At 40.1% G+C, this 26488-nt stretch overlaps 1 protein-coding gene across 2 annotated transcripts in view; it reads right to left on the bottom strand.

Moving 5' to 3' along the window:
- LOC307185307 (thymosin beta-4-like) overlaps positions 1-26488 on the bottom strand; it is a 412489-nt gene that overhangs the window by 380071 nt on the left and 5930 nt on the right. The window contains exons 1-2 of one of the 2 annotated variants that reach the window (XM_079919369.1): positions 15789-16422; positions 14967-15047 (exon numbers count right to left, since the gene is read on the bottom strand). The gene's annotated coding sequence lies outside the window, so the exon portion shown is untranslated. Of the gene's footprint in view, positions 1-14966; positions 15048-15788; positions 16423-26488 lie in introns of those variants that run through there. The other variant, XR_013827953.1, reaches the window with a different exon arrangement.

Genomic DNA, 26488 nt, shown 5'->3' with positions numbered 1-26488 from the left:
TAATTTTTAGCATATTGATAATGGTGGCTGGATTATAAAAGAAGCTTAACCAGTATTTTTCTTTAAATGAACAGTTCAATTCTCATTACCACCTAACTTCATAGGTACAATTATTTTCATCTCCTTTTACAAGTGAGAAACTGAAGCACAGAGAGATTTAAGAGTATGCAAGGTTATTTCATTAGCAACCATCTAGGAAGTAGTGGGGCTGACCTTCAAGTCTTGGTAGTCTGGTTCCAGGGTCCCTGGGCACAACCACTAAACTAATCTGCTTTTCAATTTGATAACCCTGGAGCTGTTATAATTCATACTGCAACCTCATGAATTAGGTACTATCAGTAGATACATTTATTTGACAAATGAGGAAACTGAGGCAAAGAGTTAGACTAACTTGCCCAATGCCACATAGTTAGTAAGAGGTGGAGCCAGGTTTGATTAAGGTATTTGTCCCTAAAACTTCCGCTTCTAACCACTATGTATATATTTCTAAGAATGTTATTGTATAAAATTACTCCTAGGAATCATAAATCTCTTCTTTGTTGTTGTAAAAAAATCACAAGGTTTCCTCGGGGCTGTTACTTTTAAGGCTGCCAAGTATCATTTTACTGAGCAAATGCTCAAGCACATCAGATTGCAGTGTGTACCCCCGACCACTTAATTACCTAATGCTCATAAAGCCTGGACTGCTGACCCAAATCCTGCGGTCTTTCCTCTCCATGGGGTAAGCTCTTAATCAACTGGATGTTCAATTCCGTTTAATTCAATTTTTTTTGTTGTTTTACTGACTTGAACCATTTTCCAACTGAGCTTACCAAAGTACCATCAAGGACAGCCATCTGAACAGGTTTACATGGACTTCGGTCCAGATTTTAATCAGTCTAGCTGATTGGTATCTACAGTGTGGGGATGGTGACTTGGGACACAGAGGCTGCTGCCCTGAGTCAGTCTGTGGAGCCCAGGGTCCATCTACCAACAGTGACACTTCATAAAGGACTCGTCAAGAATGGAGGAACCGATTGTGCTGCTTGATGTTAGTTTTCAAGGGATGCTCTGATTCGTATCTTCTTCTGTCAGGTGTTATTAAAGATATTTAGTGATCAAAGCATTTACACATATATGTGTGTGTTGGACCCAGAATCTACATTTGCCCTTGGATAAATTATCATTTACGTGAACAGAGAGACATCTGAATTGTTTCATCCCTGAAAGGGAACCTATGTTGACAGATCTTCTAGGTAGCTGCTCAGGGATGCTATGGGTAGGCAGGCCAACCATGACAGTCTTTGTATGAAGCCCCAAGGATGTACTACTTGCCCACCTCACCTCTTGTACTGGTCATTTGTTCCTCTCTGTCTGGCTGCCTCTCTGTTTGAGAAATACTCTCCCCCAATTCTAGTTGATTCTCTAGATAATATTTCCCTGCCTTTGTATGAATGAAGGTGGGCATGCAACATGCACTGCTGGTCAGAGTACCCTAAAACCTCTGGACAAAAAGGCTGACACTTAGGGATGAGCCTGCAACCTAAGGAACATTTGAGGAGGAAAAAATAGGTGAGCAGTCAAACAGGCATTTTACAACGTGGATTACTTTTCCATTGCCCTATAACAGATTACTTCAAAATTTAGCAGCGTAAGCAACACCCATCCTAGAGTTGCTGAATGTCAGACATTCGGGCCTGGCTTAGATGGATCATCCAGCTCAGAGTCTCTCAAAAGACTAGAATCAAGTGTCAGCCAGGTACTCATTCATCTCAAGACTCAGCTGAAGGAATATAGATTTCCAAGCTCTCTCCTTAGGTGTTGGCAGGGTTTAGTTCTCTGGGGCTATTGGACTAAGGGACTCAGTTCCTCACTGGCTGTTGGTCAGAGGCCACCTTCAGCTTCTTGCCACTTTGGCCTCTCCATATAGAAGCTGGCTTCCCCAGAGTGAGCAAGGTAGAGGTCAGGAGAAGGAGAACCAGCCAGAGAGAGAGTGCTAGCACGATAAAAGTCACAGACTTTTGTACATGAGTCTAGGAAGTGATAGCCCATCGCTTTTAACATATTCTATTCATTTAAGGCAAGTCACTATGTCCAGCTCAAAGGGAGGGTATGGTACAGGGTCATGGTGATTGGGGGGTGGATATCATCTGGAGCCGTTTTGGAAGGCTGGCTACCACAACAGTCTGTCTACATATGTGTACCACAAGCTGACACTAACTCACTTTGGGCAAATTAGAAAAAGTATCACCCCACTGATCAGATGCAACCCAGATGCACCCAAGTCAAAAAAAAGTATCCCTTCCTTGGAAGATGCATCCTTGAGCCAGGGCACATGGCTTGGCCCACAGAGACTACCACCTTTGAGCAGTGCATACACTACAGAACTGAGAGTAGCAGCTCTGTGCATACTGTTAAGTCACGTTCTGTCAAAACATAATTCTATATCAAATAATACTACTTTGGAAGTGAGGGCCAACCTGTCCTATTTTAGAAGAGTGAAGGCTTTGGTAGAGAACTAAAGTCAGTATAATACTATTCATTAAATGAGATAATGCAAATGGCATCTCTGAAATTGAGTTGCTAGCTCTAAATCACTAAGCAGATGTAAGGAATGATTACCTGTATCTGTCTGGTGAGTCCAACCAACATATCCCACGCAATAGCAGCATTTCATTTAGATCACCCAATAATTAATCTCAGACTCCTATGCCTCTCTTATTCAGCAAAGCTTCACTGAGAACCATTTTTATATAACGTACTTTCAGGTATATGGAGTCATAATGCTGGATAAAATAGTGTCAGATATGGGTTAGCCTTTCTTCACACAGGGGTGAAACTGGTGTAACCCACATGGACTCAAATGTTCCTACACTTCTCTTACTCCAAACCATCTCCCTATCATCACTCTGTGAGACTTCCTAAGGGGGAGAGCTAATTCAGTTAGTGCTTACCATGTGCCATGCATTATGCTATATTGTTTATCTACCTTTGTTGAGACTATGACTAAGAAAATGTAGATAAGCTAATAGGGTAACTTTCTGGGACAACTGTCCTCCACGCAGTGGTTAGTGCCCAGGATGCTTTCACCTTGTGCTTCTACCATCTCAGCGTAAGGTTTCCTTCAGGCTGCTCATAGGAAAGAGAGATTGAAGAATTGTGTTGTGGCTTTCCACTGCTTTAGGCTGGAAGTGATCTATGTCACTTCTGCTCACAACTCATTGTCCAAAATTATTCATATTGGTTGACCAGGCTCCAAAGGGGCTGAGAATTGTGGTGTTCTGTGTGCCCAGAAGGATATGGTAAGCTAACAACATCCACTACCACATTCACATTACCTCTCTACAAATAATGCTGCTGGGTCTCAGAAAGTGTAGGCAATGTTTCCGAGATTATCTAGCAGAGCCTGGATTAGAACTGCTGTCTGTCTGGCTCTAAAGCACGTTTTGTTTTGTTGTTTTGCTTTCCACTACAGCATCCTACCATTTGGTGGAACCATTCCTTTGCGAACTACTTACTAAGGTATTTATTTCCAAATGGCATGCATTAAATGGGGCAATCTTAATGCCTTACCCCAAACCCATCCTAAGGGAATGAGCTCTCTCCCATATCTGAGCACCTCTCACTTAGACTTAACCTCTCCTCTGTCATTCCACATCCTCTACCCACGCACAGACCTTCTGAAAATCCTGCATGTAGCTTGAAAGCTCTCTACACATATAGCTGTTACTTGAGAGAGTCATTTTTTCCATTTTCCCTTTAAATAGCATCTGCTTTCAGGAAATACTTCAGTGTCTACCCTAGGTCGTTATAAGTCAAGGAAAGTAAGCATATTCCATCTCCCATCCATCCCTTCATTCCTCCATCAGACACCTCTAAGTAGAACCTGGAGGAGGAAGGCACATATGAGAAGGGAGGAACGTGGCTGGTGCCATGTCTAATGTCTTTCCTGGAAAGCTGCAGTCGGTAAGGAACAGAGCATGCTTTACCACTATGCTCTTCCAACACTGAGTGATAAGGTGATCATAAATAAAATAACAATTAGGTCAGTTAACATTTAGTTGGGCATTTAGCACATGATAAGTTCTATGCAACTTTATATGCATTATTTCATTTACTCCTCAAAACAATGCTATAACTGGAATAAGTTTATGACTCAGGAAGATCTTGTGCTCTATATTCAGACCACCATATTTTAAATTCTAGCACTTTCTAATACTTAGCTAGCTGTATTGCCTGTTCCTCAATTTATTCATCTACAAGCTGAGTGACACGACTAAACAGCACCAAAGAGAAATGAAGTTGCTGCACCAGTGTCTTTCCTTGCCTTTGTCAACTATATTTTAAGTGTCTTGGAGTCAGGGGCATTTCTCAGTACTCGCTGTGTCCTGACACACTGGAACACTCAAGAAGTATTTTTGATAAGTTAGTGAAAGATTGGTAGAATAAAGGACTTTTACCTTGTTGAAGAATTTTCATAAATCAAAGCATATGGCATAAGCTGTATGATTTCAAGAACTTCAGCGTTCCAGAAACCATTCCAGAAACCACCATATATTGGAAAGATCCTCCTTTATCATCATAAGCCAAGGTAAGCACCTGTTGTTACATGGAAGGCTCTGGATACCCAAAGGAGATAGCTGTGTAGTGCAGGCCAAAAGGAGACAACTTTTTTCTGTTTCCCTGTTAGCTTGGGTTTGGGCCCAGTTACAAAGAAGTTGGATCAGAAAGTAACTTCAAGATGTACAAGTTTTCCTAGCACAAGAAAGGGTGCCCCACAGCAGAAATCCAACCAGAAGCTGCATTTGTGGGTAATAATGCAAACCATATCCTGGCGTTCTAAACACATTATTGAATCCTTGCAATTACAGGAATCCATTGCTAAGAGGTGAAGCTAGACCATTTTCAAAGTTGGCATGGAACCAAGAAATGAAGAACTCAAGCTCCATCCATTTTCTTTTTCCACTAATGAATACTCTTTTTGTTCCAAAGTCTCCCAAGTCACTCCCTTGACAATAAAGGTAATTAATGGACCATTCTTGATTCAGATGCTGTTGAAAATGTGGGGGGATCTGATCACTGAATCTGCATCCAAACTTTCCCATTATCTAAGTGACTAATAAGTATGCATGAAATTAATAACAATACTTTTCTAGTAACTTCACAGTTTATTGATAAAGCTCATCGGACAAAGAGAAAATGGAGGCGGAGAAGCTCTGCCAAATAAAACTGGAGCAAAAATTTCACTTGATTCCTTTTAAGATGAGATTTGAGATTGGATTTCAATCTCAAATTCAAAGACCTAGGTCCATCATCAGGCTCCCAAAAGTCAGAAGTAAATAATTAAATAGCACAATTTCATTCAGAAACTTTTTAAAATGACCTAAACCTAATTTTTTAAAACTCTGAAACACAAGATTTGGGATAGGGTGACTCTCAGAGTCAATAGTAATAATAATATCTAATGCTTCCAATATTATTTTATTAAAAAAAGATCTTCAATATCAATCATTTCCAGGACACTTTAAAATTGAGATTAAAACAGGTCTGGCTCTGATTTTTGGAGTAAATAGTGCAAAATGAGACTCTAGAAGTTGTAAATGTTTTAACCATACAGAAACTTATCTTTTTTGGAATTGGCATTAGTGAATTTAGCTAGACTTTCCCCTTTTTCTCCCAAAGGAACTTCTGTACTAAATTTAAATGCACAGGACAGAATATGAGCTGGTTTAGAAGATGCACTAGTTTACTAATTTGAAGAGATATATGCACCCCAATGTTCATAGCAGCTCTATTTATAACAGCCAAGACTTGGAAGCAACCTAAATGTCCATCCACAGATAAATGGATAAAGAAGATGTGGTGGAATGGAATATTCCACCACACACAATGGAATATATATATGCAATGGAGTATAACTCAGCAATGAAAAAGAATGAAATAATGCCATTTCCAGCAACATGGATGGACCTAGAGATTATCATGTTAAGTGAAGTAAATCAGACAAAGACAAATATTATATGATATCACTTGTGTGTGGAATATAAAGAAATGATACAAATGAACTTATTTACAAAACAAAAACAGACTCACAGATATAGAAAACAAATATATGGTTACCAAAGGGGACAGCAGGGGGTGAGGGGAAAGATAAATTAGGAGTTTGGGACATATAGACACTATTATATATAAAACAGATGTACAACAAAGACCTACTATATAGCACAGGGAACCATATTCAATATCTTATAATTACCTATAATGGAAAAGAATAGATAGATAAACAGATATGTATTAACTGAATCACTTTGCTGTACACCTGAAACTAACATGACATTGTAAAGTAGCTTTACTTCAATTAAAAATGGCTAAAAATTCAAAACTAAAAAGAGATGCGCTAGTTTAAAAATTCCACAGATGTAAGTTTCTTGTCCCTGTGGAATTCATTGGCATCTTCTTGTATTCATGGCAATGTGCAATATCCAGAAAAAGATTACCATAGATTTTGCAGTTGTTCACACTAAAATATCACAAGCACTGCATTAATAATTTCAGAGAACACAAGATGAACAATAAATGATTGCTCATAAACAAAATGTTGGTTGCCATTTCATGTTTTCTCATAGAAGCACAGACAACACATGGGTCAAATACACAAGAAAAAAAATTTTGAGGGTGTCACAGGAATCACAGAGGAGGTACTGCAGGGCTATTTCCCAGGAGAAAAGGAAGAAACTTGAAGAGATTATAAAGAAAGAGATGATGCTCGGAGGGGATCAGCAAGTTGACTGGCAATTCAAAGTATCAATATTCAAAGAATCAGAGATTGTGGCAAAATAAAAGGGCTCTGAATTCTTTAACAAGGAATCACTGTGGTGCAGAAGCTTTTCCAAGACACCAGGGGCCCACAGGATGTTAACTGGCGTTCCTCAGAAACATCGGTTTTGCAGTCAAATAAGCTTGGGAAATAGTGAGTGTTATAATTCCCAATCTGGGAGATTCAAATTTACTAGATGTTAAAGACAGGCAAATCTTGGAGGAATAAATCTATTTAACATAGTTCAATCTAACATTTCCTAACTCATTTTATCATGGAACAAAACTGTCCCCCTCCCCACATACATCTCCCCTTCCTTCCTTCCTTCCTTCCTTCCTTCCTCCCTCCCTCCCTCCCTCCCTCCCTTCCTTCTTCATTCCTTCCTTCTTCTTTCCTTCTTTTAGCTATCTTTTCTGGATACTCATTAACCTCTACTACTATACACAACTGTGAGTTCTTGCAGGCTTTTAATGAAGAGAATGACATAACCAAATCTGCATCTGGAGTACAACATGAAAGGTAGATTGGAGTGGGCTGAGACTAGAGGCAGAGAGACCACAGCACCACATGTGATTAGAATTGGTAAGACATAGCTTGGATGGCAGCATGGAGCAGTCAAGGAGAAAAGAATAGAACAAGAACAAAAGAATAAATGCATGCATGAATGAATAAATAAAGATCTACACCAGCTACATCAGAGTAACTCTGATGTTTCTGCCATGTATTCCCAGTGGTGACTGTAAGGCAGAAAATAGAAGATGCATTGTTTAGCTTTGAAAATTCGTGGTTTCTGTGGCACATTTCTGGGGAGGTGTCTAGGAAGCAATTCAGGATGGGCAGTAAGGAGATAATCTGGGCTTTGGTGTTAGGTAAGAGTCATCAATATTTCATTGATTTGTGAAGCAATGAAAATGTTAAACGTTTACAGCAACATATTATGTTAAAGCTAACTTTAGGTATGATTTCAATCTACTACAAACCAAAATTGCAGTGTCTATTATTAACTTGTAAAACAATGAGAATGCTAAGTAGCACATGAAGTCTACAAGTCAGAAAAATTGGTTCATACCTTCGTTCCACTGGGTATCTAAGATTTAAAAAGTAGATATAAGTAGATCACTTATCTCCCCATGGCTCTAATGTGCCAAGGCAACCGGTGGATCATTGAAATATTCAGTGTAGCCAGTTATTAGGCATCATTTAAATGGGATATGGGTGAATCTCAACTTGTGAAATTTCTGAATCCAATCATTTTTTATTAGAAACCATGAACTTTGCCCCCTTGTTCCTGATGCCTGAAGTTCTCTACAACTTGTTTGTCTCCCAGACAAAACTAAATCATCTTCAAGTTCTAGCTGGAGGTCCATTCCCTCCATGAAGCCTTTTCCAGCTGTCTTCACCAACATACAAGTCAACATGAACCATTTCTTTTTCAGAGCTCTTTTTTTTTTTTTTTTTTTTTTTTTTTTGCGGTACGTGGGCCTCTCACTGCTGTGGCCTCTCCCGTTACGGAGCACAGGTTCCGGACACGCAGCCTCAGTGGCCATGGCTCATGGGCCCAGCCGCTCCGCGGCATGTGGATTCTTCCCAGACCGGGACATGAACTCGCGTCCCCTGCATCGGCAGGCGGACTCCCAACCACTGTGCCACCAGGGAAGCTCCTTTTCCAGAGCTCTTAACACCTCACGTCATACACCACACTGTTACTAGATGGACATAAGTCTTTCCTTCAGTTACATAGTGTGCTCCTTCAAGGTAAGCCTTATTTATCTCTAATTCTCCCATTTTACCCCCTTTGCTTAGTTCCTGGTAAATAAGTACCATTCAATTTCTATTGAATGCATAGTGAATATCTAGTGAACAAACAAATGAATGTATGCATTACAAAATGTATGAAAGCAAGAATGAAAGAACAGATGCATACATGAATGAATAAACAAATAAAGATCTACACCAGTCATCTACACCAGGACTCTTAATTTGGTCCACTTGGTTTGTTGAAATTTGCTCTTTAGGAAAACTGAGTGGTTGGTATTCTGAAAAGCACTTCACATAGGATTTTAGGCAATTAGGCACAGTCAGGGCTCACAGAGGTGCAGGGAGGCCCCACTTATTCCATAAGATCCACATAGACACAGCCATTGTGCTTCTGGTTACAAAACTGAGGAGCAAGCCATCTTTTACAAGTTTTAGATGAAGAAATGGGAGGGAAAGTTGCTTACATGGTAATAATTTTTGCTTGGAACATCACATTGAAAGTAGAAAGGCCAAAACCAGGGGAAAATGTCAGACACTGGCAAAAAATATTATGAAGGCTGATTGTGTAAACCTTGTCTTGTTTGAAGGGTAAAGACTGTAATCCACAGATCAAGTTCAAATTTCCTGTTTAAATATTGTTAGTTTGAATGTTAATCTGAGTTCCTTGTTTGATTGCAGGGATAGGGGCTGCAAATATTGATTGCCATGAAATGAAAGCAGAAATTCATTTCTGAAAAGGAAGCTGCGGAGCACATTTATATGAACCCAAGTAATAAATAACACCTTGGGATTCTGACTCATTCCCAAACCAGAATGTAATTATTTCCTCTTTCACCCTGCTTCTTCAGCTTCCTTTCAGTTGACTGAATGCACATCCCATATCTGGGCACATTTACAAAAGCTAAAACAAACAATCCAAGTAGCCAAACACCATGGCAACAGAACCAAACTTGACACCACTAACTCACAACAATAAATCTCCACAGATTTCAGAGCCATCACCAGATCTCCTGCCTTGTCCATTACAAAGCCCCACTTTCCATTGAATCACAGGGAGTCACTGCTTTATGCCATGCCTTCTAATAATTGCCAAACCCAAGCTGTGATGGCCGACAAGGGAAAGTTCGCAACAGAGAATCCCCAGCGGAGCAAAACCTGCTACCCCTGTCATGGTTTGCTTTTTAGAACAATCAGAAAGGTCAGGTGGGAGATGCAATCTTACAGAAAGTTAATGAACTAACTTGTGGCAGGCGTGAGAGATGACAACAGAGCTGACCCTAATGTTTTTCTTCCTTCAACAAACCCCTAGGCCACTGAGTGCATGGATTAACTACATTTCCATGCATTCTGGTTGTGTTGGTCATATATGTACATAGACTTTTTCATTTGTGATTAATGCACCAAACTTGAGAGGAGGTGGAGAACTGAGGCAGAAATCTTGAATTATTTGGCATTTTACACTTCAGTGGTGCCCAAATGCCAGTGAGTAGATAAGTACAGGCTATGACAAAGTTCTCACCACACCAAGGAAAAGAAGCAGAAAATGAAGAGAATCAAGTGAGGTTTTCAGAAGCTAAATGATCCATCTTAATTCTGAAATTATGCTATCTGTATTTTATCGGTGTTAAAATATCTTCTCCTTTATGCCATGATAGTAGAGGCAAAAAGTATTATAGTTTTTTGTTGTTGTCACTTTTATTTTTGTATTTTTTTACTTGTTAAAGTAAAACAATAGACTCTACAACAAATACCATAATTAAATATATACATCATTTTATCAAATAAAAATGTGAAAAAGTACACAGATTAATGTAATAAATGCTTATATTTCTCAAATTTTAATGAATAATTATCAATAATGTATAGTTTGGTATAGTTCTGTGTTATTTTACATAATTAAATAGTTCAGATAAAGCAGGAGTCACCTTGACCTCCAATCTCAGTTGCCCACAATTCTGAGTGATATAGGAACAAGACTAGATTTCTCTCTTCAGGTCCTTTTTCACTATTTCAAGTCACTCTTTGTAATCAGAGAAGCCAGAGGACAACTGGTAAATGATACTCTAAAGAAACATCCCCCGTGTGGATGTTCAGATGGAATGCAAAGTGGCTGAACAAGATGTGAAAATGAGAAACAAAATTGAGCAGTTACATCATAAATTGTAGTCTCTGCTCTGTCCTGGTGTTATAGTTCCCAAATCTTCCTAATAGAGCAGGTAAAGCTCAAGAAACCAATTTTCACATTCCTTTGAAAATGCAAATCTCATACATGATCCCACTGTTATTGGGACAAAGTACAACATAGTTAAAATAACTTTGGAATCTGGTCACTCCTACTTAATAGGGTATGTGACTTTGGACAAATTAATTATCATTTTTAAGTCTCAATTTCCTCAACTTTAAAATGAGAATGATAATACCTACCACAAAATTTTAATTTACTGTTGAAGGATTAAATGAGATAACATAAAGCACTTAGCACAGCGCTCAATAAACACTACCAATTATTGCTGTTACTAGGGGTTTTTCTCCTACAGAGGCTACACACTGATGCTGAAAGATTTTGACTCTGAAGATTACATCCTTCAACTGCTGAGTTCATTTCCCCCACCTCCATCAAGACTTCCTAACCCACGCCAGTCCTCAGCAATCTTTCCTAAACCCTCAACATGGAGCATTTATTTTCTCATTTGCAACTCTTACAACCCAAATAGATGTAATTTGCATATATGGTATGTGACTATCTGGACTGAGATCAATTTGGAATGTCAAGGCATAAGCAATTTAATATATCATGCAAGAGATAAACATACAAATATTCAATATGCAAGGCCTCATATACAAAAGCAAGAGAAAATTTCAGAAAATATTTCATGACAAGAGCCAAATAGTTGGTATGAGTAATGTCTTTTGGTGTCAACAGATATTAAGAGTTCTACAGGCTGGAAAAACTGTGGAAAACTCCATAGTGGAGAAGAGTCCAAAGCTTGGTCATTAGGGTGGGTAAGATTTGGTTTGGCTGAGATGGGGATAATTGCATGAGTAAAATCAATGAATAAATGATTTGGAGTAAAGCAGAGAAACTAGAGCAGTACAAAGTAATTAGAAATAAGTCTAGGTTTTATGTCGTTAGACTGAGGCCAGGAAGTGGAGGTATCAAAGTTCCCAGCCACCCTGTACTTCTGGGAAGGTACCATTTGGCAGAACTTTCTTCAATTCTGCTTTGTGAAATATTTCACACCCACCTCTATTAGTTCCCCTCAGTGCAACTGTAGTGTTCTTTTGCAACATTTTAGCTGTAGGGTTTTTTTCTTTTTTTTTCTTAACTCGGATTTCCATGACTTTTTGCTTTTCTCTTTCCTGATGCAGTCTCTGACCTGCACCCCACCCTCTCCTAATGTCATACTTCCTCGTCACCTTTGAACTACACCCAACATGAGACCACTTCTTCCTCTCTCTAGATCCACACAAGACCAAATTCTCTCTCTGATACCAGAAAACCTGTTCCAGGGCTGTGTGAGAGTCTGTGCCTGCCCAGCCATGAAATAGAAGTTTTCACCTCTAAGCAGCGGGGAGACGTTGACGGTTTCAGGGGCAGGGGTGGTGATGGGGAATGATGTTGAAAAACAGTTGTTGATTTTTTGTGTCAGTGGGATTTCAAACACTAGAATTTGGTGGCCAACCTAGAAAATTAAAGGATTCAAAACACCACTAGCAAGTCAACAAAACTGAGCCCAGTCATTGCCTCAGTCCATCAGTCTCTTGTGATGCCTGAACAATCACTGTGTTTCATTCTCTGTTGTGTAACATTCACCATTCATTCAGTCACCAGGCAGCTCTCTGCCTTTTTTTTTTTAAGCATATTTTCTGCTTTAATCAGCCTTTCATATTTTTGCAAGATGAGGTTCTCATCTTACATGTCACAAATTTTTAACTTGGAGCCAACTTGGTGTTAAGCCTTCACCTACAATAGTTGTCCCCAGTTAACTGTGCTGTCCATTCAGCCACATTCCCTGCTTGACATAAAGAGAGAGTCTTATAATAGTTTGAATAATACACAAGCACTGTGAAAATCCACATTGAATACTGTTCAAACTTGTCAGCTAGGGCTTCCCTGGTGGCGCAGTGGTTGGGATTCCGCCTGCCGGTGCGGGGGACGCGGGTTCGTGCCCCGGTCCGGGAGGATCCCACATGCCGCGGAGCAGCTGGGCACGTGGGCCGTGGCTGCTGGGCCGGCGCGTCTGGAGCCCGTGCTCCGCAGCGCGGGAGGCCGCGGCAGCGGGAAGCCCGCGTACCGCAAAAAAAAAACAAAAAAAAATGTTGTCAGCTAACCTGTGAAGCTTTAAGGCTCATTTGCATACTATGATAGTCCGGTGGTAAGGCACTGGACTGGAATCTTACAAGCAACCTCATACTTAGTGCCTGAACTCCCACAAAGCACAGTGCCAATAATTATTCACCCAGTCTCTATTTAAATATTTCTAAGTAGTTTCTCACAAACTGTATTTTAGAAATTCTATTTGTAAAGAGTTTCTCCTTGCAGTGAATCAAAGTCTTCTTCCCTCTATTATCCACTAGGCCTAATCTTATTTTTCAGAACCAACAGAATAAATCTTACCCAGAAGCAGACCTTGAGGAAAGATTTTTCTGCCAGTGATTCACTTTGGGAGTGCTCCCAGGAGAACTTGTCAGGGAGCTGGGAAAGGAGCACAGAAAAAGGGAAGAAGCCAGGGAAGGTACAAGGTCAGGCAAAGTCCCTTGAAGGGTAGCTTCAACCTGACCCTGCAGGGGAGCTCTCTAGAGTATAAGTTACATCTCCCAACTTTATCCTTATTTGGGGCAAGGAAGCTGAGGCTCTCATACTCCACCATGATTCAGTCATTGAACAAAGGGTCTCCCTGGAGCCATAAACCCTCTGCACTTCTGTCTCTCTGTGTCTGTGGGCAAAGCAGCTCAGTAGCCTGAGAAGTCCTCTGAAGGAAGATTGCAGGTGTGTATCTTTGAAAGCAAAAGCACAGGGAAGCCAGGGGAGGAGATCACAGAAATGGCAAAGGGATCTGAGCACATCAGAATGGATACCAAGGGACTTCTCTGGTGGCACAGTGGTTAAGAGTCCGCCTGTCAATGCAGGGGACACAGGTTTGAGCCCTGGTCCGGGAAGATCCCACATGCCACGGAGCAACTAAGCCTGTGTGCCACAACTTCTAAGCCTGCGCTCTAGAGCCCACGATCCACAACTACTGAGCTCACGTGCCACAACTACTGAAGCCTGTGTGCCTAGAGCCCGTGCTCTGCAACAAGAGAAGCCAAAAATTAAAAAATAATAAAAAAAGAATGGATACCAAGTGCCCACTACACCTCTCTTCCTTGTAAGAGCCCTGCATGCCATTGCATACACCCCTCACCGCCAAGTCTCCTAGTCTTTCCATTAAACTTTCCTAGTTCTCTTGACACACCAAGGTGGCACCCAAACCCTGGGAAACCTGAGCAATACTGAGTTGTTGCTGGTCTATCATCTCTTGAAAAAAGTGGTACTTTAGAAAGGTTTCCCTGGCCAAGGAATGACACTGAGGTGAGCCTTTTAGGGAGCAAATGTTAAAAGGGCTGGCTATTAATTTCTGCAGTTTTCCATCTATCAACTGCAAAAAGAATAAACCGTGACAAAGGATTTTCAGAAAGGCTCACTGGCCAGTCCACACCACCTCCAGGGAAACATTTCCCTGCCCAGACCCTGTGCTGGTTCCATTTGAAGACCTAAAGTTTCAGCTACAACAGTTTTCAATTCAGCCATGTTTATGGAAACAGCAACTTGGAGCTTAAGGACATTTTGACACCAAAAATGGTTTGAATTTTAGAGGCTGAAAAGTACATTTCTAGCCTTTAGAAAGGTCACCCTTCCTGTTTTCAGGTTTATGAACCGTAATGTTTCTGGTGGCTCTCTTTCAACTCTTGTTTCTTTTTCCTTCAGGGCATTTCTGTGTAAATGTCACTTTCTCCAGCCAGCACACTGCAAGGGTGGCTTAAGGCAGGCTTAAGTGTAGAAATCGGAGGCTCTGTTCCCCCGGGGGTAAGCAAGCCTTAGTTTAGACTTTTTTCCATGTATTTAATTGATCTCCTTGCTGATATATTGCTGTTTGCAGCAAGATCGTTAGTCACAAAAGAGGACCTCTAAAACACCAACCAAAGAAAAACAAACAAATGTAAAACAGTATCACAACAGTATGCTTACACTAGGTGTGAAGCTTATACTTAACTGTATTCTTCCCTCCCTGAATTTAGAAAAAATTAGGAATAGACATAGAAGTCACAGACAGAGAACAAAGTACTTGCTTTTGCAGAGGCAGGTGAGGTTACTGTGGCCTGGACCCACAGACAGGGGGCTTCCTAATTCTCTTTCCCCCATTGAACTTACCAAGTCTCAACAGAGCAGCAGCACTGTGTCTGGCCTCTTCTGCAGGGACACACCAGTCATCAGGCAGAATAGTTCGGGGGGCTGGGCAGAAAGAGAAAAAAAAAAATGAAAACAGGAGCCAGAACACTCTGCTTTGGGCACGTGTAGCTCTGTGATCATAGGCTACTTACGCTCAGCCTTAGACTCCTCACTCATCAAACAAGCTTTCTGAGAATTAAGGTGTTCTCCACAGTTCCTGGCACATAATGAGCCTTCCATGAAGAGTAGCTTCCATTATCAAGAATATTAATATTTTATTCCTACCTTCAACTCACAGATTCTTAGGATTTAGGGGTTTCTTCTTGTCCATTCTTCTCCTGCTGTTGATGCTAATGCATGTGATGTTTTCCCTTGGCATTTGAGGCCATAAAGAAAGGGTCAAGGGGGACGAGGGGAAGATGGCGGAAGAGTAAGACGCGGAGATCACCTTCCTCCCCACAGATACACCAGAAATACATCTACACAACCGCTACAGAACACCTACTGAACGCTGGCAGAAGACCTCAGACCTCCCAAAAGGCAAGAAACTCCCCCACGTACCTGGGAAGGACAAAAGAAAAAAGAATAAACAGAGACAAAAGGATAGGGACGGGACCTGCACCAGTGGGAGGGAGCCGTGAAGGAGGAAAGGTTTCCAAACAGTAGGAAGCCGCTTCGCGGGCGGAGACGGTGGGTGGCGGAGGGGGAAAGCTTCAGAGCCGCGGAGGAGAGCACAGCAACAGGGGTGCGGAGGACAAAGCAGAGAGATTCCCGCACAGAGGATCGGTGCTGAGCGGCACTCACCAGCCCGAGAGGCTTGTCTGCTCACCCGCCGGGGCGGGCGGGGCTGGGAGCTGAGGCTCAGGCTTCGGTCGGAGCGCCGGGAGAGAACTGGGGTTGGCGGCGTGAACACAGCCTGAAGGGGTTAGTGCACCGCGGCTAGCCAGGAGGGAGTCCGGGGAAAAGTCTGGAGCTGCCGAAGAGGCAAGAGACTTTTTCTTCCCTCTTTGTTTCCTGGTGCGTGAGCAGAAGGGATTAAGAGCGCTGCTTAAAGCAGCTCCAGAGACGGGCGCGAGCCGCAGCTAAAAGCACGGACCGCAGAGACGGGCATGAGACGCTAAGGCTGCTGCTGCCGCCACCAAGAAGTCCGTGTGAGAGCACAGGTCACTATCCACACCCCCACACCGGGGAGCTTGTGCAGCCTGCCACTGCCAGGGTCCCGGGATCCAGGGTCAACTTCCCCGGAAGAACGCACGGCGCGCCTTACGCTGCTGCAACGTCACTGCGGCCTCTGCCGCCGCAGGCCCGCCCCGCACTCCGTGCCCCTCCCTCCCCCAGGCCTGAGTGAGCCAGAGCCCCCGAATCAGCGGCTCCTTTAACCCTGTCCTGTCTGAGCGAAGAACAGACGCCCTCCAGCGACCTACGCACAGAGACGGGGCCAAATCCAAAGCTGAGCCCCGGGAGCTGTGAGAACAAAGAAGAGAAAGGGAAATCTCTCCCAGCAGCCTCAGAAGCAGCGGATTAAAGCTCCACAATCAACTTGATGTACCCTGCATCTGTGGAATACATGAATAGACAACCAATCATCCCAAATTGAGGAGGTGGACTTTGAGAGCAAGATTTATGATTCTTTTCCCTTTTCCTCTTTTTGTGAATGTGTATGTGTATGCTTCTGTGTGAGATTTTGTCTGTATAGCTTTGCTTCCACCATTTGTCCTAGGGTTCTATCCGTCCTTTTTTTTTTCTTTTTTTAAAAAAAGTTTTTTTCTTAATAATTATTTTTTATTTTAATAACTTTATTTTATCTTATTTTATCTTTTCTTTCTTTCTTTCCTTCCTTCCTTCCTTACTCCCTCCCTCCTTTCTTTCTCTCTCTCTTTCTTTCTTTCTTCTTTTTCTCCCTTTTATTCTGAGCCATGTGGATGAAAGGCTCTTGGTGCTGCAGCCAGGAGTCAGTGCTGTGCCTCTGAGGTGGGAGAGCCAACTTCAGGACACTGGTCCACAAGAGACCTCCCAGCTCCACATAATATCAAACGGCAAAAATCTCCCAGAGATCTCCATCTCAACACCAAGACCCAGCTTCACTCACCGAACAGCAAGCTACAGTGCTGGACACCCTATGCCAAACAACTAGCAAGACAGGAACACAACCCCACCCATTAGCACAGAGACTGCCTAAAATCATAATAAGTCCACAGACACCCCAAAACACACCACCAGACGTGGACCTGCCCACCAGAAGGACAAGATCCAGACTCATCCACAAGAACACAGGCACTAGTCCCCTCCACCAGGAAGCCTACACAACCCACTGAACCAACTTTAGCCACTGGGGACAGACACCAAAAACAATGGGAACAATGAACCTGCAGCCTGCAAAAAGAAGACCCCAAACACAGTAAGATAAGCAAAATGAGAAGACAGAAAAACACACAGCAGATGAAGGAGCAAGATAAAAACCCACCAGACCTAACAAATGAAGAGGAAATAGACAGTCTACCTGAAAAAGAATTCAGAATAAACATAGTAAAGATGATCCAAAATCTTGGAAATAGAATAGAGAAAATGCAAGCAACATTTAACAAGGACCTAGAAGAACTAAAGATGAAACAAGCAATAATGAACAACACAATAAATGAAATTAAAAATACTCTAGATGGGATCAATAGCAGAATAACTGAGGCAGAAGAACGGATAAGTGATCTGGAAGATAAAAAAGTGGAAATAACTACTGCAGAGCAGAATAAAGAAAAAAGAATGAAAAGAACTGAGGACAGTCTCAGAGACCTCTGGGACAATATTAAACGCACCAACATTCGAATTATAGGGGTTCCAGAAGAAGAAGAGAAAAAGAAAGAGACTGAGAAGATATTTCAAGAGATTATAGTTGAAAACTTCCCTAATATGGGAAAGGAAATAGTTAATCAAGTCCAGGAAGCACAGAGAGTCCCATACAGGATAAATCCAAGGAGAAATACACCAAGACACATATTAGTCAAACTGTCAAAAATTAAATACAAAGAAAACATATTAAAAGCAGCAAGGGAAAAACAACAAATAACACATAAGGGAATCCCCATAAGGTTAGCAGCTGATCTTTCAGCAGAAACTCTGCAAGCCAGAAGGGACTGGCAGGACATATTTAAAGTGATGAAGGAGAAAAACCTGCAACCAACATTACTCTACCCAGCAAGGGTCTCATTCAGATTTGATGGAGAAATTAAAACCTTTACAGACAAGCAAAAGCTGAGAGAGTTCAGCACCACCAAACCAGCTTTACAACAAATGCTAAAGGAACTTCTCTAGGCAAGAAACACAAGAGGAGGAAAAGACCTACAATAATGAACCCAAAACATTTACGAAAATGGGAATAGGAACATACATATCAATAATTATACCTCAAATGTAAATGGACTAAATGCTCCAACTAAGAGACACAGATTGGCTAAATGGATACAAAAACAAGACCCATATATATGCTGTCTACAAGAAACCCACTTCAGACCTAGGGACACATACAGACTGAAAGTAAGGGGATGGAAAAAGATATTCCATGCAAATGGAAACCAAAAGAAAGCTGGAGTAGCAATTCTTATATCAGACAAAATAAACTTTAAAATAAAGACTATTAGAAGAGACAAAGAAGGACACTACATAATGATCAAGGGATCGATCCAAGAAGAAGATATAACAATTGTAAATATTTATGCACCCAACATAGGAGCACCTCAATACATAAGGCAAATACTAACAGCCATAAAAGGGGAAATCGACAGTAACACATTCATAGTAGGGGACTTTAACACCCCACTTTCACCCAAGGACAGATCATCCAAAATGAAAATAAATAAGGAAACACAAGTTTTAAATGATACATTCAACAAGATGGACTTAATTGATATTTATAGGACATTCCATCCAAAAACAACAGAATACAGATTTTTCTCTAGTGCTCATGGAACGTTCTGCAGGATAGATCATATCTTGGGTCACAAATCAAGCCTTGGTAAATTTAAGAAAATTGAAATTGTATCAAGTATCTTTTCCAACCACAACACTATGAGACTAGATACCAATTACAGGAAAAGATCTGTAAAAAATACAAACAATGGAGGCTAAACAATACACTACTTAATAACGAAGTGATCACTGAAGAAATCAAAGAGGAAATAAAAAAAATACCTAGAAACAAATGACAATGGAGACACGACAACCCAAAATCTATGGGATGCAGCAAAAGCAGTTCTACGAGGGAAGTTTATAGCAATACAATCCTACCTTAAGAAACAGGAAACACCTCGAACAAACAACCTAACCTCATACCTAAAGCAATTAGAGAAAAAAGAACAAAAAAACCCCAAAGTTAGCAGAAGGAAAGAAATCATAAAAATCAGATCAGAAATAAATGAAAAATAAATGAAGGAAATAATAGCAAAGATCAATAAAACTAAAAGCTGGTTCTTTGAGAAGATAAACAAAATTGATAAACCATTAGCCAGACTCATCCAGAAAAAAAGGGAGAAGACTCAAATCAATACAATTAGAAATGAAAAAGGGGAAGTAACAACTGACACTGCAGAAATACAAAAGATCATGAGAGATTACTACAAGTAACTCTATGCCAATAAAATGGACAACCTGGAAGAAATGGACAAATTCTTAGAAATGCACAACCTGCCAAGACTGAACCAGGAAGAAATAGAAAATATGAACAGACCAATCACAAGCACTGAAATTGAAACTGTGATTAAAAATCTTCCAACAAACAAAAGCCCAGGACCAGATGGCTTCACAGGCGAATTCTATCAAACATTTAGAGAAGAGCTAACACCTATCCTGCTCTTCCAAAATATAGCAGAGGGAGGAACAATCCCAAACTCATCTATGAGGCCACTATCACCCTGATACCAAAACCAGACAAGGATGTCACAAAGAAAGAAAACTACAGGCCAATATCACTGGTGAACATAGATGCAAAAATCCTCAATAAAATACTAGCAAACAGAGTCCAACAGCACATTAAAAGGATCATACACCATGATCAAGTGGGGTTTATTCCAGAAATGCAAGGATTCTTCAATATATGCAAATCAATCAACATGAAACACCATATTAACAAACTGAAGGAGAAAAACCATATGATCATCTCAGTAGATGCAGAGAAAGCTTTCGACAAAATTCAATGCCCATTTATGATAAAAACCCTGCAGAAAGTAGGAATAGAGGGAACTTTCCTCAACATAATAAAGGCCATATATGACAAACCCACAGCCAACATCATCCTGAATGGTGAAAAAGTGAAACCATATCCACTAAGATCAGGAACAAGACAAGGTTGCCCACTCTCACCACTCTTATTCAACATAGTTTTGGAAGTTTTAGCCACAGCAATCAGAGAAGGAAAGGAAATAAAAGGAATCCAAATCAGAAAAGAAGAAGTAAAGCTGTCACTGTTTGCAGATGACATGATACTATACATAGAGAATCCTAAAGATGCTACCAGAAAACTACTAGAGCTAATCAGTGAATTTGGTAAAGTAGCAGGATACAAAATTAATGCACAGAAATCTGTGGCATTCCTACACACTAATGATGAAAAATCTGAAAGTGAAATCAAGAAAACACTTCCATTTACCACTGCAACAAAAAGAATAAAATATCTAGGAATAAACCTACCTAAGGAGACAAAAGACCTGTATGCAGAAAATTATAAGACACTGATGAAAGAAATTAAAGATGATATAAATAGATGGAGAGATATACCATGTTCTTGGATTGGAAGAATCCACATTGTGAAAAATGACTCTACTACCCAAAGCAATCTACAGATTCAATGCAATCCCTATCAAACTGCCACTGGCATTTTTCAGAGAACTAGAACAAAAAATTTCACAATTTGTATGGAAACACAAAAGACCCCAAATAGCCAAAGCAATCTTGAGAATGAAAAACGGAGCTGGAGGAATCAGGCTCCCTGACTTCAGACTATACTACAAAGCTACAGTAATCAAAACAGTATGGTACTGGCACAAAAACAGAAATATCAATCAATGGAACAAGATAGAAAGCCCAAAGATAAACCCACGCACATATGGTCACCTTATCTTTGATAAAGGGGGCAGGAATGCACAGTGGAGAAAGGACAGCCTATTCAATAAGTGGTGCTGGGAAAACTGGACAGCTACATGTAGAAGTATGAGATTAGGTCACTCCCTAACACCATACACAAAAATAAGCTCAAAATGGGTTAAAGACCTACATGTAAGGCCAGAAACTATCGAAGTCTTAGGGGAAAACATAGGCAGAACACTCTATGACATAAATCACAGCAAGATCCTTTTTGACCCATCTCCTAGAGAAATGGAAATAAAAACAAAAATAAACAAATGGGACCTAATGAAACTTCAAAGCTTTTGCACAGCAAAGGAAACCATAAACAAGACCAAAAGACAACCCTCAGAATGGGAGAAAATATTTGCATATGAAGCAACTGACAAAGGATTAATCTCCAAAATTTATAAGTAGCTCATGCAGCTCAATAACAAAAAACCAAACAACCCAATCCAAAAATGGGCAGAAGACCTAAATAGACATTTCTCCAAAGAAGATATACAGATTGCCAACAAACACATGAAAGAATGCTCAACATCATTAATCATTAGAGAAATGCAAATCAAAACTACAATGAGATATCATCTCACACCAGTCAGAATGGCCATCATCAAAAAATCTACAAACAATAAATGCTGGAGAGGGTGTGTAGAAAAGGGAACACTCTTGCACTACTGGTGGGAATGTGAATTGGTACAGCCACTATGGAGAACAGTATGGAGGTTCCCTAAAAAAACTACAAATAGAACTACCATATGACCCAGCAATCCCACTACTGGGCATATACCCTGAGAAAACCATAATTCAAAAAGAGTCATGTACCAAAATGTTCATTGCAGCTCTATTTACAATAGCCCAGAGATGGAAACAACCTAAGTGTCCATCGACAGATGAATGGATAAAGAAGATGTGGCACATATATACAATGGAATATTACTCAGCCATAAAAGAAACGAAATTGAGCTATTTGTAGTGAGGTGGGTGGTCTTAGAGTCTGGCATACAGAGTGAAGTAAGTCACAAAGAGAGAGACAGGTACCATATGCTAACACATATATATGGAACTTAAGGGAAAAAATGTCATGAAGAACCTAGGGGTAAGACAGGAATAAAGACACAGACCTACTAGAGAATGGACTTGAGGATATGCGGAGGGGGAAGGGTAAGCTGTGATGAGGCGAGAGAGTGGCATGGACATATATACACTACCAAGCGTAAGATAGATAGCTATTAAGAGGCAGCCGCATAGCACAGGGAGATCAGCTCGGTGCTTTGTGACCACCTGGAGGGGTGAGATAGGGAGGGTGCGAGGGAGGGAGATGCAGGAGGGAGGAGATATGGGAACATATGTATACGTATAACTGATTCACTTTGTTATAAAGCAGAAACTAACACACCATTGTAAAGCAATTATACACCAATAAAGATGTAAAAAAAGGTCAGAAGCAGCTGACAGCCCCCCAATTCTAGGGCTGCTCCAGCGAGCTCTTTTTGACATAACTTGGTCATGCAACACTTATTGAGTACATGTTTCCTTTTAAACAAAGAATTAGGCACAAAGAGGAGCTGGAATTTGGAATGAGATTTTTCACAGAAACAATGGTTATAATGCACAGGTTGTGAGGGCGTGTGAAAGTCGGGGTATTGGTTTTTCAGTCTCATCTGTTAGCATTGTTTATGTGGCAAAGTATCAAGTTCCTAACAGCCAATAAGCAAATGAAACTTGGAGGCCAGAGAGCACCCTATGTTCACAGACTCTGCCAACACAAACAGAATTATACATTTCAACATGTGATTCAACTAACATATACTTATTTCTATCTTTGTATCAATATTCTAACAGGAGTTTCGAAATCCCTAGGTCGTGAAAGTAGTTCCCAAGTTTTACCAAGCCCTCAGGAAGGGAATAAACACTTCTTTAATCTTCCCCAAAGTCAGTAAACCAAACAGAAGGGCACCTCACAAAATGACCCCTACACACTACTCCTTAAGTTACTTGTAAATTGTTAATGGTTGCTCAGCAGCAAAATCTTCAAGACAAAGGCAGAACATAAAATAAGAAGACTCTCTATTCAGAAAAGTCATCTCACTTTGCAGAGATCACATTTAAACACAGCCTTTAACATTTAGCTCCTACTGAACAGTTATGGATGTCGTTTCCATCATGGAAAATTTAAATGCATTAAATTATAGCTTCTCTTTTCCATTATGACTTATGTAATTAAAAGAGCAGAAGTAATGTGGAGAAATTGGGATTGCAGTAATTGGAAGACTAACAACACTGATAAAATTTATAGCACATTCATATCTTTATAAACTCAAAAAAAACTATATTTCATGAGAGTACATTTACATTCCATAGAGAAATCAAGATGGTCAGCTTCTACAGAGGCTACTTAATGTGTTGGGTAGTTACAGGGTAACTTAGTCATAAGTCACACTGCTGGAAATGTTAATTATTTTTTTATTGGGGTAAAATTGATTTACAATGTTGTGTTAGTTTCAGGTATACATGGAAATGCTATTAATTCTTTTATCTATTTATTTACTCACTCATTGCAGAAATATTTGTTGAACACCTCCAATGTGCCAATTGTTTGAGGAACAGATGGGATTGAAACAGAGAAGATCTCCTCCTTCTGACAGTTTAAAATCTGGTGCTAAGCATAGCTTTGACTCCAATTGTGAATTTCAGAATTCTTGTAAACAGAAGAACTAGCACTTTACGGTGTGATATCGTTCAATCTACAGACAGATACCATTAATTTCTATTTTACTAACATCCATAATAAGCATAATTATCTGGTTTCCTAACCCTCAGTACATTTTAGGCAGACAATGCGAGGTTCCCACCATTGTTCAAAAATATAAAACCAATAACGGTACTTGCTACCATTCATTAAATGCTTGCTTCCTGACAAGCATTGTTATCAATGCTTTACACAATTTTATACATTTAACCTTCACAACAATCATACGAAGTAGGTACTATTCTCATCCCCACTTTTCAGACAAGAAAACTATACCACAGAGAGTTCAGTAACTTTCCAAGATTACTTTACTAGTAAGAAGCAAAGAAGGGAATGGATGCACAGTCTGATGTCAAAAAGTCATGATTTTGAACACTGCCACACACCCACTGTCCAGCAGAGGACACTCTGTCGGCATACCATTGTCTTCCTGTTTTAGCAATATTTGATAGATGCATTGGAGTGCCATATAAAATTATAAGCTATTTCAGTAGTAATCATTGTGTCTAGTTTTCCATGAAATGGGAACCACTTTAAGTCCCATCCACAAAGGCCAAGTAGACGGAAGTCATTGCTTAGTGTTATGTAGTGGCCTTTTGTCCTAATAGCAAATTGTAGTTCTTAATAAAAATAACTGCTGTAGAAGAAGAACCAGGGATAAATTTTAGGCCAGACTTCCCTGTCAAAACTATCATTTGGTGAGAAAAAAACCATTTCCATCATACTCATCAATAGCAAATTTATTCTTCTCATGTATTATTTTACATTGAGATAAACAGAAGTAAGATAACAGAACTAAGATAAATAAAATGGTTTTGAATGTTCCTATTCCATTGAGAGAAAACTTATTAATAGAAAAAGGATGTGGCTATTCAAGCTTCTATCTGCAGACCTAAGCCATGTGAATCATAGATGTTTGTATGAGGCAACATCAAAACATTTCAAACTTAGTTGGGAAAACTAGGTAAGAGATTTAGCACCACAACTTAACTTTCTGACCTTGAGAAAATGAATCACTTAACTGTTATGAGCCTCAGTTTATCTGCAAATGGGATACTCTCGATGCTACTAAACACACAGGGCAATTATTGACAGAGTAAAAACACAATGTATGTGAGAGTGCTTTATGAGCTCTGCATAGATTCTGTTTAATTACATTCACAAGCATTTGTTGAGTATCTTCTATACGATAGGCATTGTGGTGAGTCCTGAGGTTACAAGATCAATTGTATCTAGTCCAAAGCTTTAAAACATTATTATCACTAGCATGTTAGTTTTAAGTCTTGTTTATGGCACAATAGAGTTGCATTTTATGTGTAATATACACAATTTATGGTACATTTGGACCTTTGTTTCATACTTACTGTAAGTGTATGTTCATTTTCTAGGACATAAGGCATAATTTTACACTTTTTAATTATTGTTGTGGCTTTGTGTTTTTATGACATACTAACCATCATTTCTATGATTTATTTGTTGACAAATCCTTGGTTGAAAATGTGTCAATTATAACATTGTTTCCGTAAGAAGCACATACCACTTCAACATGTATATGTATAACTGATTCGCTTTGTTATAAAGCAGAAACTAACACACCATTGTAAAGCAATTATACTCCAATAAAAATGTTATAAAAAAAGAGAATACATTACACTCTAATTTGGAGGCTGCCTAATTTCTAAGTTCATTTTTTTCAGATCAAGGCACTAAGACCCTGAAAAATTGGTGTTTTCTCAGATAAACCAAAGCATGATATCTGAGGCAAATAAGGAGAAGCACTGAATGTTCTTAAATTCTATAGATCATTGCTCTGAGGTTGTGGTTAGTATAATGAAATATGCATTTTTCTTTATCTCCAAATGAGAAATTATCTCATTAATGATTCATTTATTTACCATTCATTTGATGAGCATTTATTGCATAGTCACAAGGATATGAGCAATTTTAAAAATGTCAGATGAATTAATGATGTAGCCCCTGCCCTTGAAGATCTCTCAGAAATAAACATTCCCTGGGTCAGGATACAATGTCAAGGACAGCTCATCAGAAAAATAAAGCCTGGTCTCTGGCAGAACCATCGTATCAGCTCTGAAATGTCAACCTCCAGTCAACATTTAAGTAGAAAAATAAAACTCCCAATTGGTTTGAGCCATTTGGGGCAAGTTCCTATAATTCATGGCTGAATGCAATTCCCAACACATAAAGATCACTGACTCATTTGTAGCCCAAAAGAGGGAGTCTTTTTTTCCCCTCTGGGCAGAAGCAAAGGTAGAATTGTGCTAGGATTTTGAAAGGACGATAAGAAGCTCGGACAGGCTTCACAAAGCACTGGAAACTTTTAAAGTGTAACTTGTAAGGAGGCTTAAGATCTGTCTAGAAGCAAAGTAAGGAGAAAAACATCTCAGGCAGGAGTAAAGGCAGAAGTGAAGGCATGGAGGTATGAGAAACCAAGGCTCTTCAGGAGGAGTGAGGGTCCCTGGTGTGTCTGGGATGCAGGGAATTAGGAGAGGCATTGGGATGGGAGTAGCAGCAATTGCCTGGAATGCCGTGCTAAGGATTTGGGACTTCACATCCCAGGCACTGAGGCGAGATCCCAAGTGGTTCGGAACGGCATTGTGTTCTCCCTCATTGGTGCTAACAGCAC

This window comes from Stenella coeruleoalba, assembly GCF_951394435.1.
Source record: "Stenella coeruleoalba genome assembly, chromosome: 4".
Lineage (NCBI taxonomy): Eukaryota > Metazoa > Chordata > Mammalia > Artiodactyla > Delphinidae > Stenella > Stenella coeruleoalba.
The sequence above is the reverse complement of the archived record's forward strand: the minus strand, read 5'-3'. Positions and strand labels throughout refer to the sequence as shown.